The 11,814-nt window shown below is 42.0% G+C and overlaps 1 protein-coding gene across 1 annotated transcript in view; it reads left to right on the top strand.

The window, feature by feature from the left end:
- The first annotated feature begins 3,905 nt into the window (after positions 1 to 3,905).
- The window catches only part of OTUD7B (OTU domain containing 7B), an 81,681-nt gene continuing 73,772 nt past the window's right edge, over positions 3,906 to 11,814 (top strand). The window contains exon 1 of the mRNA XM_006861352.1: positions 3,906 to 4,124. The gene's annotated coding sequence lies outside the window, so the exon portion shown is untranslated. The remainder of the gene's footprint in view (positions 4,125 to 11,814) is intronic.

Raw genomic sequence — 11,814 nt, 5'->3', positions numbered from 1 at the left:
CAACAACAAAATAATAATAATCAGTTATGTTCTAACTGGGAGTGTAGTAGCTTCATAGGATAATCACTGGACTACAAACCACAAGGTCGGTGGTTTGAGCCTACCAACTGCTCTTTGAGAGAAAGATAAGGCTTTCTGCAAAAAGACTGAAAGCCTTGGAGACCCTATACAGGGTCTCTATGAGATGAAACCAACTGCATGACACTTAACTACAACAATATTCTGACTCCTGTTGTCTACTTTAGACTGCTGTTTCTAAACATCCAATATAGTGACACTCTGAGTGGCTGCACATTACTAGAGAAGAGATTCCCAGTTTGTAGGCAGAAAACCGATATATAGGAAAGGAAGGGAGTCATTAAATAGATTGGGGGCTGGCTGGGCTGGGATCAGAACCCAGGTGGCCTGGCTCCCCGCCCAGCTGACCACACTGCTACCCACACAGCTTGGGCTGACCAAAGACAAGCAGCCCATTGAGCAATTGCACAAATAACAATGAGTGATCGGTGGTCAGAGCAAGGAACAGTCACTAAGCAACTGCAACCCCATCCCCTCCTGGCTCCTACATTTCCAGGCAAGTCTGTAAAGTGTGGCCACTTAAATGTTTTACCAACAACTTGGCCCAACTTTCAAATTTGGAAATTTTTTGTGGTCAATGTCAAAAGAAAAGGTCTGCCTTATACTGATGAGGGTGGAGAATGCTGCTGGACTCCATACCTGGTCTTAATGAGTCTGTAGTAGTAGAGTTTAAGACTAGAAAATCATAGTTAACAAATGGACATAACCTGCGAGGGTCTTGGTGAAACAAAACAGTGTTCAGATTTTTGAGGTTCTTTATCTGTGGATTTGTTCTCCCACCTCTGATTTATCTAGCAATAGTTGGGTGTGATCAGTAGAATTCAGTTAGAATCCATTTAGGTGACCAAATATAATTCCTACACTTCTCAAATTTGCCACTTAAATAGTAGGTAAAAATGTTGTCCTTGCATACTTAGTGTCCAGGACAAATGACTTTGCTCATTGTACTGTAGTCCTGGGCATGACCCAGATAAAACAGTCTGACCTACTTGACTTTGGTTGGTCCCAGGCCCACCTCTAAATCCTCAATTATCCCTAAGACTCCTGGTATGGTACTGTAGGATCAGCACTAGATTGCAAACCACAAGGTTGACTGTTCAAACCCACCAGCTGGTCCTAGAACTCCTATACAGGGTTGCTGTGAGTCAGAACCAACTCGAAGGCACTTAACAGCAACAGCAAAATATACAAGGAGTCCTGGTGTGGCACTGTAGTGTAAGCACTGGACCACAAGGTCAGTTTGAGCTTCAAGGTTGGTGGTTCAAACCCACCAACCGCTCCAGGGAAACCCTATACAGGGTTGCTATGAGTGGGAACCAACTCAATAGCACACAACAACAATGATATACAAGGGGGCTTAAAAATATTTGTGGAAAAAGTCCATTATCTTTTAATTCCCTTTTTCTATGAACATTTTGTCTAGGATGTTATGTATCTGTCTTGGAAGAAGCAGTCAGAAGGCTCTTTAGATGGTGAGACTTAGTCATATTAATTAGGAATGACCGGTCCCTAGAGAAGCCCATCATGCTTCGTAAAGTAGACAGTGAATAAGAGGAACGAACCTCAATGAGATAGACTGACACAGTGGTTGTAGCAATGGGCTCAAACATGACAAGAATTTTGAGGATGACACAGGACCGGACAATGCTTCATTCTGTTGTCTATAGGGTTGCTGTGAGTCAGAACAGACAGGACAGCACCTAACAACAAGAGGGATTTATTTGTTTCAGGTGCCAATTTCCTACACTGAGCTGTATAATTCTAATATTTATGTATTCAACTCCTCTCCTTTAGAAATAGAAGACTTCAGGAACTTGTGAAGGGACTGTACACAATTCAGGCAAGAAACATTATTTTGAATATGCAGAGCAGGTGTTACAATGTTAGTAATCTGAATTAAAATAAAAATTTTTGTTGGTCAGACTGTAGGTTGGCTGAGTTTGTGTTTATCAGAAAGAGGTATTTATTAAATAGTCCTACTTGAAACCTCCACATTCTCCTAATATTCATTAACTCAGAAAATATGAAAGGTTTACTACTACGTACCAGACATGACTTATCTATGCTTTCATATTCATGCTATTGTTGTTAAGTGCTACCCAGTGGGTTCGACTCAGTCAACCTGTATAGGGTTTCTGACACTAAAAATCTTTGCTGTAGCAGAAAATCTTTGCTAGAGTCTCATCATTCTGTACCGTTGGTCTGTGATTCATAGTCCAGTGCTTATCCAATTCACATAATATACAAGTGAGTTCTGCCTTATGTGATATTATTGTTGTTGTTGTTGTTGTCATGTGCCATTGAGTAGGTTCTGATTCAAAGCTATCCTGTATAGGGTTTCTGAGGAACAGCTGGCGAGCTTGAATTTCTGACGTTTCGGTTCAAAGCAACCTTGCAGTCCAGCACATTAACCTGCAGCTTCACACCAGGATCATTTTACATATTTTATTAATTGTAAGGTCCTTGATGCCTGAAATTAAGTCTTGTTCTATTTTTATTGTGACAAAGTATAAACATTCGTCACTTTCATGTATACAATTCAACGGCATTATTTACCTTTCCCATGTTATGCAACTATAACCATTTGTTCATTTGTATCCCCACAATACACAGAGCACATAGGCCTCAAAAAACTCCAACAAAATCCCGAAAACTTGTTGAATTTAATTATGCTGTAAATATTGCAAAAGACATTACAAAAACAAAACAGGTATACTTTTTTAAAAATTGTGCTAACAACGCATCAGTATGGTATCACTGTTATCCAAGTAAATAATTTTTAAGCGTTTTTAGAGAAGGTGCTCCAGTAGCGTAGTGGTTACGAACCGCAAGGTCAGCAGTGCGAAACTACCAGCTGTTCCGCGGCAGAAAGATGAGGCTTTCTGCTCCTGTAAAGATTTACAGCCTCGGAAACCCTGTACAGGGTCGCTTGAATCAGAACCGACTACATAGCACATAACCACCACCACGTTTACTTTAGATGGAGTCCTGGTGTGGCGCTGTGGGCTAATGCGTCAGACTCCAAAGTCATTTGAACTGAAAGGTCGGTGGTTTCCAGCTGCTCCTTGGAAAACCTATACAGGGTCACTATGGGTTGGAATCGACTTAATGGCACTTAACAACAACAACAACAACGTTTACTTCAGAGTCCTGGTGTGGCGCTGTAGGATAAAACATTGGATCGCAACCTTAAGATCAGCAGTTCAAACCCACCAGCCACTCCTCAGAAACCCTATACTGATCCGAGGGCACTTAATAAGAACAATGTTTACTTCAAGAGTTTAGGAACAAGGGAAGTACACAACTGGGTGGAGACTGGTCTGGAAGAAGCATTGTTAATTTTCCTCTGGTGTGTCCAGAATGACTACGTAGAAGAACCAGAATTTCAGTTTTCTCATTCTAAAGCATTTCCATCCGTCCTCTCACCTTTCTAGAGCTTCCCCGCACCCTTTCTACTTCTTCTCCAAGAATTGTAGCCTCTGACTCTACCCCGAAATCTCCAGAACCCACCCTGAACCCTTCCAGTCCCTGTTAAAAATATTCCAGACAGGGGCTGCAGAATTGAGGACCAGGAAAACACGGGGTCAAGCGCAGGGCAAGCACCAAACCGGTCTCAGCTAGGGAAGCGGCGCTCTAGGCGGGGCTGCTACAGGGCGGGGCGGGGCGGGGCGGGGCGGGGCGGAGGAGGTGAGGCCCGGGGGGGCGGCTTGGGTGTCACCACCAACCCGCTCCGGCCGGAAACTGGTGCTTGTTTCCGGCCGGATGGCCGAAAGCCACCGATCCTGAACCAGCTGCCGGAGTCGGAGTGGCGACCGAGTGTGGAGCGGGCAAAAAGCCATTGGGGGAGGCCAGTCCAGATCAGTTCCCTCAGGCTCCAGCTCCTACCCTGTGCGGAGCAACAGCCGCGGTCGCCGTCTCTGCCGCTGCCTCCATCGTCGTCGGGGGAGGGGCCGGCCAGACCCCGGGGTCACTGCCGAGGAATGAAGAGAGGCGACCGGGCCCCGCGCTCCGCCCCGGCCTAGGGCCTAGCCCCGGGAGCTGCGAGGGTAACGGAGTCCCCCGCCCTGACACCCTCCCCTTGTCTTCTCTTACCCCTCCCGGCTCTTCAGCCTCTCAGACTTTGACCCTCTGATTTCCCCTGTCTCGCGTCTCCTTTCTGATTATATTTCACTCGGAGCCATCTCCCTCCTTTTTCGCTCTGGCGCCTCCTTGCTTCTTCCCAACATTCCCCCCTTTATTTCTCCCTTTCACCTGCGTTCCTAGCTACTCTCCCGCGTTCCTGGCCTCCCTCTTCAGGCTGTGTAGAGCAGTTTGGACGGTCCCCAGTCTGCTAGACTTTCTGGGAGGGATGGTGGAGTTTTAGGGTGGAAGACTTTCTACTGGTTAGAAGACTTACACAGTAGGATAAAGTTCCTTTTAAAGTAAAATGAAAAGGCAACAAGCTAGTTCTCCCCTATTGATAAGCAAAGTCCAGTGTGGAGGAATAGAGCAAAAACGATGTGTGTGTTTGTGATTCTAGGGCAGGCTATGAACTTTAGAAAAAAGAAAAGTTGCCATGAGCCGATGGAAACTTTAGAAGCTGGTGATGAGTAAGCTGGGGGTTGCGTGATCTCACTCCTCTTCTCATAATTACTAGGTTAACGGTGTGGCTCGGGTCGGGATGGAGTGGTATTTGTTTACTGGTCCGGCGTATTTTTAGCTTGTCGGCTCACAGGGACCAGCGCTCTGAGACAGTCTCTGTCTCTCTCTCAGCACAATACAGATACAAAAACTAAAAAGCTGACTGATGAAATATGTAAGAGGTTTTCTTCAAACTCGTAGGAAGTTTTCATGAATGTTAAAATAAGTAGAACTTTGAGTTTTGTTTCCCTTACCTGTTTATAAGTACATATATAAGATACTTTATTAAGAAACTCAAAAGCGAATTATTTTTCAGTCTTAACAACCTATTTCAAAGGTGGGAAAGGACAAAGTAGAGCGGTGGTACAGAAAGACTAGTCCAAAAGGGTAGCCAGTCCTTGAATCTTTTAAAAAACATTTCTATACTATATAACTTTTAAAAATACTTAGAAAAGTTGCTTTCCTAGTAAATGAGATTCCATCCCTGATGGGGTGGAGGGCAGAAGACTGCAGGGGATTTATGCTAGGAGGCTAGGAAGACTCCGACTGTAGTTAAACATTTGCTGTGCATAATTCACAATTGAATACATTATAAGCAAACCTTGAAGAACTAATTACACTCTTTGTCCTTATTGTTTGTCAAACAGTTTTTAAAGTTTAGTAACCAGCCTGCTGTGCTGTTCTATTGATATTTTGAAAGCTGAACAGAACTGTAAAATAAATGAAATTGATGTTGCTCATCTGCAGGCTAGTGTTCATTCTGTTCTAATTTCTACTCCCTACCCAGCATGCCTCAGAGCACCTCCTTGAGTCAGTGGCCTGTTACTGTGTACTTAAGAGATTGCAAATGAACACAAATATTAGCTCATCCTAGGAATAATTGAGAAGGTAAATATGCTGAAAACATATATTCCAAAACAAAAATAGATTACTTTTTGTTTTTCCCTCCATTTTAGATTATCAGCACCTTTCTGCCAATAGCTATCCATTAACATGAATAATTTATAATTGAACAGATATCTATTTTGAACATACATTCAAGCAAGAAGTAAAGATGGAAGATAATTATCAAATTATTACTTTTTTTTTTTTAACCTGATTTGACTTACACTTTTCAGTTAATGCCAAAGCCTGCCTTGGGGGAAAATGTAAACCTTTACCAAAGAGAAGGCTGTCCACTGACTTGTATGAGACAGGATGACCAGTAATGAATGCTAATTTTTAGTTGGATTCTGGATATAGTTGTGTCACCAATAACTTGGAAATTTTCCTGAAGCTTTATTTTCTTAATGTCTTTCCTTTGACATCCCTATTGGAGAAAAGGCATTTTATTTGGAGAGCAAATCTAATTTTTTAAAATTACACATACCCTCCCAGAGTCCTGCTAGGGGTTGTTGACTATCAATAATTGCTTTAATTTGTGTGAATTGATTGATGCCAATTTTATTAGTGGTATCTGGGTAGATTCTGTTTATATCTGTATCTAACAACATCCCCTAGTTGAACTACAAATATTTGGGGAATGGGGCTTAAAGAGGTTGAATAAATTTAGGAAAAAGTATAGGAGGGGCCCGATTTTGTTGTTGTTAAGTACCATCAAGTTGGTTCCAACTCATAGTGACCCTGTATAGTTTCCAGGGAGCAGCTGTGGGTTTGAACCACCAACCTTTTATTTAGCAGTCCATTGCTTACCCTGTAGTGCCACACAGGACTTCAGGGAAATGCCAATAGCCCAGCACTAGTCTCAGTTCTCGGAGTCCTGGTGTGGTGCTGTGGGTTAATGCACCAGACTGCAAAGCCATTTGAACTTCAAGGTCGGCAGTTACAGCTCACCAGCTGCTCTTTGGAAACCCTATACAGGGTTGCTATGTGTCAGAACTGACTTGATGGCATTTAACAACAACAACATTCTAAGTTCTCAGACTGCTTTGTATGGAAATTTTTGGGATTCAATATATGTTTCATTAACCAAATGAATTATTACGAAATAATTCAGTATTACTGATAACTTTACAGACTGTTAGAGAGCACCGAATGCCACTTGTTAAATATTTTGAACCCCTAAATAAATATCTCAATCATGCTAAGGATGCTGGCAGAGGTCATTACCCCCTCTTCTTACCCAAAACATTCATGCTACTAATGGAAAAATCCTGAAACAATGCTTTGAAATGTGACCCCAGCAATATTTTCCTATGGAATCCTGCTAGCTGTGGAATAATAAACTGGAATCTTCCGTGATAAATTCAAATAGTTTAAAAATCTGTGTAACTGGAATATAGATGTAGGGCATTTTTACCTTGAATGCCTGAATTTACTACATTTTTAATATAAGAAGGGAGTCACTTTTTTTTTTTTTAATGAGAAATCTTTGTGAATAATGATTGGACACTCCTGTGGACAAAGCAACGCACAGGCTCCTGTGACAGGCTTTGAGTAACTATCAAAGATGTAAAGACAGGTGTCCTTGCCTTTGGGAGTAGGTCCTGTATATGATACAAATAAGAAGGCAGACTATTACAAATTTCAACATTTAAGAAACAGTATGTAAACAAAATCGAGTTTAGTGTGCTACAAATGGAGTTTAAAGAGCTGAAAAAACTTGGAAGTAACAAAGTAAGAGTAAATGAGATAAATTAGGGAAGATTTCTAACCCAGGTGCTCTGGGCCCTGCCCTGCAAGGTCAGTTTGAACTGCAAGGTCAGTGGTTCAAGATTACCAGTCACTCCTTGGAAACCCTATACAGGGTCACTATGGGTTGGAACTGACTCAATGGCACTTAACATTTAAAAATGGATTTGAGAGGCTAGGGAGTAGAGTTATAGGGGCATGGACTATGGAGTTGGATGAATCTTTGTTCAATCCTGTTTCTGCCTATTTCTGTGTGACCTTAAGTTACTTTTCTCTCCTTGTGTATATAAATAGGAGCATTCAAGTAAAGAAAGTCGTGTAAGGAACGTACTAGCTATTCTTCCAATGTTAGGAATAAAAGAAGCATCTTCTAGGCAGAAAGTATAGGCTGTACAGTGTATAGTGATGGTATGAATGACTAAGTTTCATTTGTGGGGGGAATAAATGAGAGTGATGAGAGAATGTGGATTGGTCAAACCATGGGTAGAGCAGGCAAGAGTTATGGTTGGTGGAGAGGACTTAGAGGCCAGACTCTGTTGAGTGTTGATAAAAGGGTCAATAGAGTCATTGTTAGGTCCTTGAACAAAGGATGGATTTAATGAGAAGTTTTGAGCCCCTCTGATCCCAGGAACTCTGGAACAAGGAGTCAGGCAGGCACCAGTACATTGTGACTCTTCTAGACCATCCTGGCCTGAAAGGAGACAACTAGGAGCCATAAGATTTTAAATTCAAGCAGCCTTATTCACTGTGCTAAGCTGCTTGTGCCTGTCTTAGAGTGTACCAACCTGTGGGGAAGTCTCAAGACTATGACTGGATTGCCCTCAACTGCTTATGGTAAGGATAGCAACGTATTTCAAGTGCGTTTAACTCAGATTGTCTGTGCTGATGTAGGGAGCATTGGGATAAGCAACTTATGTAACTCAGTATAGAAATTTCTTGGGCTTAAAAAAGTTTTTTCTATAGTCACATTTATTTTAATTAGTTTGGTATGTGTATGTGTGTTTATCCTGCTGATGTTGAAATGGAATTGCATTTCTAAGCTTGTACTACCTGACTAGAAAAGAATAGTCAAACTTGGATTAAAAATTTCACCCCAGAAATTCGTAAAATGGATACTTCATTTCTGGATAATTAAGACCAGACTCTCCTGAGTATGTTAGTGACAACCAATTTTTGTTAAAATCTGTGAGGGTCCAATGTAGTTTCTTAGGTTGTCTGTCTTATACCCTAAGAGCAATTGGTGGATGATGTCTATGTTGCACCAGAATGCATTTTCACTCACAGTATCAGGAGGAAGCATTATGTTACATGGCTGAAGATTAAGTTCAGTTTCTCCAAGAACTTGGGACCTGTAGAGGCTCTTCAGAGGCTCCACAGATTGCCAGATGTTTTCCTCCTGAAGGAAACTTATTTGAAAATTTAGTCAACTTGAAAAAGAAAAACAAACAAAAGGAATGAAAAGTGTCCACATTTAAAAAATAAACACAATCTTTTGCCCATGTTCTTTCAGTTGAAATATCACATTGGAGCTCTTGCTTTCCTTCTCCCGTGTCCCCCACCCCTACCTCCTCGTAACCATTGCCAAAGCTATGTGTTTGTGATGTCATAAGTACAGGATTATTATTTACCTCCTGCTTCAGAACACTGTAGTATTTCTGAGCTGGAAATCAGAGGTAGAAAAGTGGGAAATCGATTTTAGACAACCAGTTTAGGAATATTTTCAGCTGTACATTTTAGAAATAGGTCATCCCTTTTTTCTTCTAAAAAATAGTTTTGGATAGAAGAAGTTACTAAGCTATTATTTTTAGTGCCCTACTTGGAATCCTGGTATGGCACTGTAGGATAATCACTAGACTGCTAACCACAGGGTCAGCAGTTGAAACCCACCAACTGCTCCTTGGAAACCCTATTCAGGGTCACTATGAGTCAGAACCGACTCATTGGCACTTAAACAGCTCTGAGTTTAAGGAGCCTGGGTAACCCTTTTAGATGTTAACTGCAAGATCTGTAGTTCGAGTCCACCAGTGGCTCCTTGGGAGAAAGATGAAGCTTTCTGCTCCTGTAAAGATTTACAACCTCAGAAACGCTATACAAGGTAGCTGTGAGTTGGAACTGACTTGATAGCATACCACCAGCATCACTACTCTGCGTTTAATTTTTTGCAAGGTCCTATGAAGGTTAGGAAAAATGACAACTTTGTGCCATTGAAGAGCTTATTTGTGGTTCACCCTGTAAGAGGAATAGTAAGAATGAGCACTTATTGAGCCTTTATTATTATGCTTGGTTGGTTGGTTCCGACTCAGAGCTATCCTGTACAGGGTTTCCGAGGCTGTAAATCTCTATGGGAGCAGAAACCTCATCTTTCTCCCACGGAACAGCTGGTAGTTTCGAACTGCTGACCTTGAGGTTAGCAGCCCGATTTGTAAACACTACGCTACCAGAGCTCCCTAGTTATGACTGATGATATTGTTAGGTGCCATCGAGTCAGTACCGACCCATAGCGACCTTATGTACAGCAGAATGAAACACTGCCCTATCCTGGACCAACCTCACTACTGTTGCCATGTTTGAGTCCATCGATGTTTCCACTTGGCCAATCCGTCTCGTTGGGGGGTCTTCCTCTTTTTCTCTGACCCTCCACCTTACCAAACATGATATCCTTCTCCAGTGACTGGTCCTTCCTGACAACATGTGATAGTGCAGGGTAATTACAACGTACTCAGATCTTAAAATATAAACACATTTTTATTAGGTACAAGGAAGATGAGTTGGTACATGAGATGAAGAAAATAACAACAAAAAATTTGTATGTTTGAACTGAAAGGGATCAAGCAAAAGCCTGGAAACAGGAATGGAATGTAACTAGGATGTTCTTGGGGCAGTGATAAAGACTGGCCTGAGAAGCAGAGAGTTGTAGTGAGACCTAGGTGGATAGGTGGGTTTGGAGATAAGTTTATATTAGTTGCTGTTGAGTTGGTTCCGACACATGGTGATCTTATGTGTAACAGAACAAAATGTTGATTGGTCCTGTGCCATCTGCATGATACTTGGTATGTTTCGGTTCATTGATGCAGCTGTTGTGTCAGTCCATCGCATTAAAGGTTTCTCTATTTTTTGTTGGCCCTGTACTTTACAAACAAAAAATACTTTGCTAGCAAAGAAGCATATGGTTGTTTATAACCCTGAAAATCCCTTTGCTGTTGAGTTGATTCCGATTCATTGCCACTCTGTATGGCAGAATAGAACTGCCCCATAAGGTCACCAAGCAGACTGCCACATTTTTCTCCCATAGAGTAGCTGGTGAACTCAAACCACCAACGTTTTAGTTGAGTGCTTCACCACTGCACCACCAGCACTCCTTCTGGTTGTTTATATAGGTTTTTAAAAGCCAGGTTTATAAGTTTAGATTTTAAATAATAGAAAGCAGGGAATCACTGAGAATTATTAAGATGATGATTATATATGATGACTTTAAGATTAATATGTTGACAGTGGAACAAAGGTTGGCTTGGGGGAAGGGACCTTGGTATTAGAGGGTGTGAACGTAGTGAGACCTGAGCTAGAATTGTGGCTGGTGGGTTAAGGAGAGGAAAGAGTGAAAAAGAGATTACAAAGGAAAAATCGAATTCACTGAAGACTGGATGTGGACTATGAAGGCAAGTGAGGTGTCAAGTATGTTTGATGTTTTAAGTCTTGGTGTCTGAGACATGGACTGAGATACAGAAGTTGGGAAGGGTTCTTCATTTTTTAGGGGAATATGATGTTCACTTTGAGGTGTGTTGGATTTAGAGTGGCAATGAAGTGTCCAAGTGAAAACTGTTGTAATTGTTGGAGATGTGAGCCTAAAACTGGAGTGAAGGTGAGGGTTGTTGTTGTTGTCAAGTGCCATCGAGTCGGTTCCGACCCAAAGCGACCCTGTACAGGGTTTCCGAGGGTGTAAATCTTTACGGGAGTAGAAAGCCTCATCTTTCTCCCGTGGAGCGCGCTGGTAGTCTCGAACCGCTGACCTTAAGGCTCGCAGCCCGATTCGTAACCACTACGCTACCAGAGCTCCTTGAAGGTGAGGGTGTTAACAAGATAGAAATGTGGTTGTTGTTGCTGTTAATTGCCATCGAGTTGGTTCTAACTCTTAGCGACCCTGCATAGGGTTTCTGAGGACCAGCTGATAAATTTGAACTGATGACTTTGCTGTTCAAACTGACCTTGAGGTCGAGTGCTTATTCTTTGGTGCCTCACCAGGACTCCCTAGATGTGTTAGATGGAGCAGAAAAATGAGTAAGTTATCTGAGGTCTAGAGTTTATTGAAAGAGCAGAAGGCTAAAGATAGTGGTAATGATGAACCTGAACACTAGCTATTCTCCACTCTACAGGCCATTTCATTGAGTCCTTCCTTCACCTTCTTTTCTGCTCCTTCCCCTGAATCACATATGTCGCCTACCTTTGTAAGCACAATATTGGGTGACAGAAGAGAGACAAAGGAGCCAA

This window comes from Chrysochloris asiatica, unplaced genomic scaffold, assembly GCF_000296735.1.
Source record: "Chrysochloris asiatica unplaced genomic scaffold, ChrAsi1.0 scaffold00042, whole genome shotgun sequence".
Taxonomy (NCBI): Eukaryota; Metazoa; Chordata; class Mammalia; order Afrosoricida; family Chrysochloridae; genus Chrysochloris; species Chrysochloris asiatica.
The sequence above is the reverse complement of the archived record's forward strand: the minus strand, read 5'-3'. Positions and strand labels throughout refer to the sequence as shown.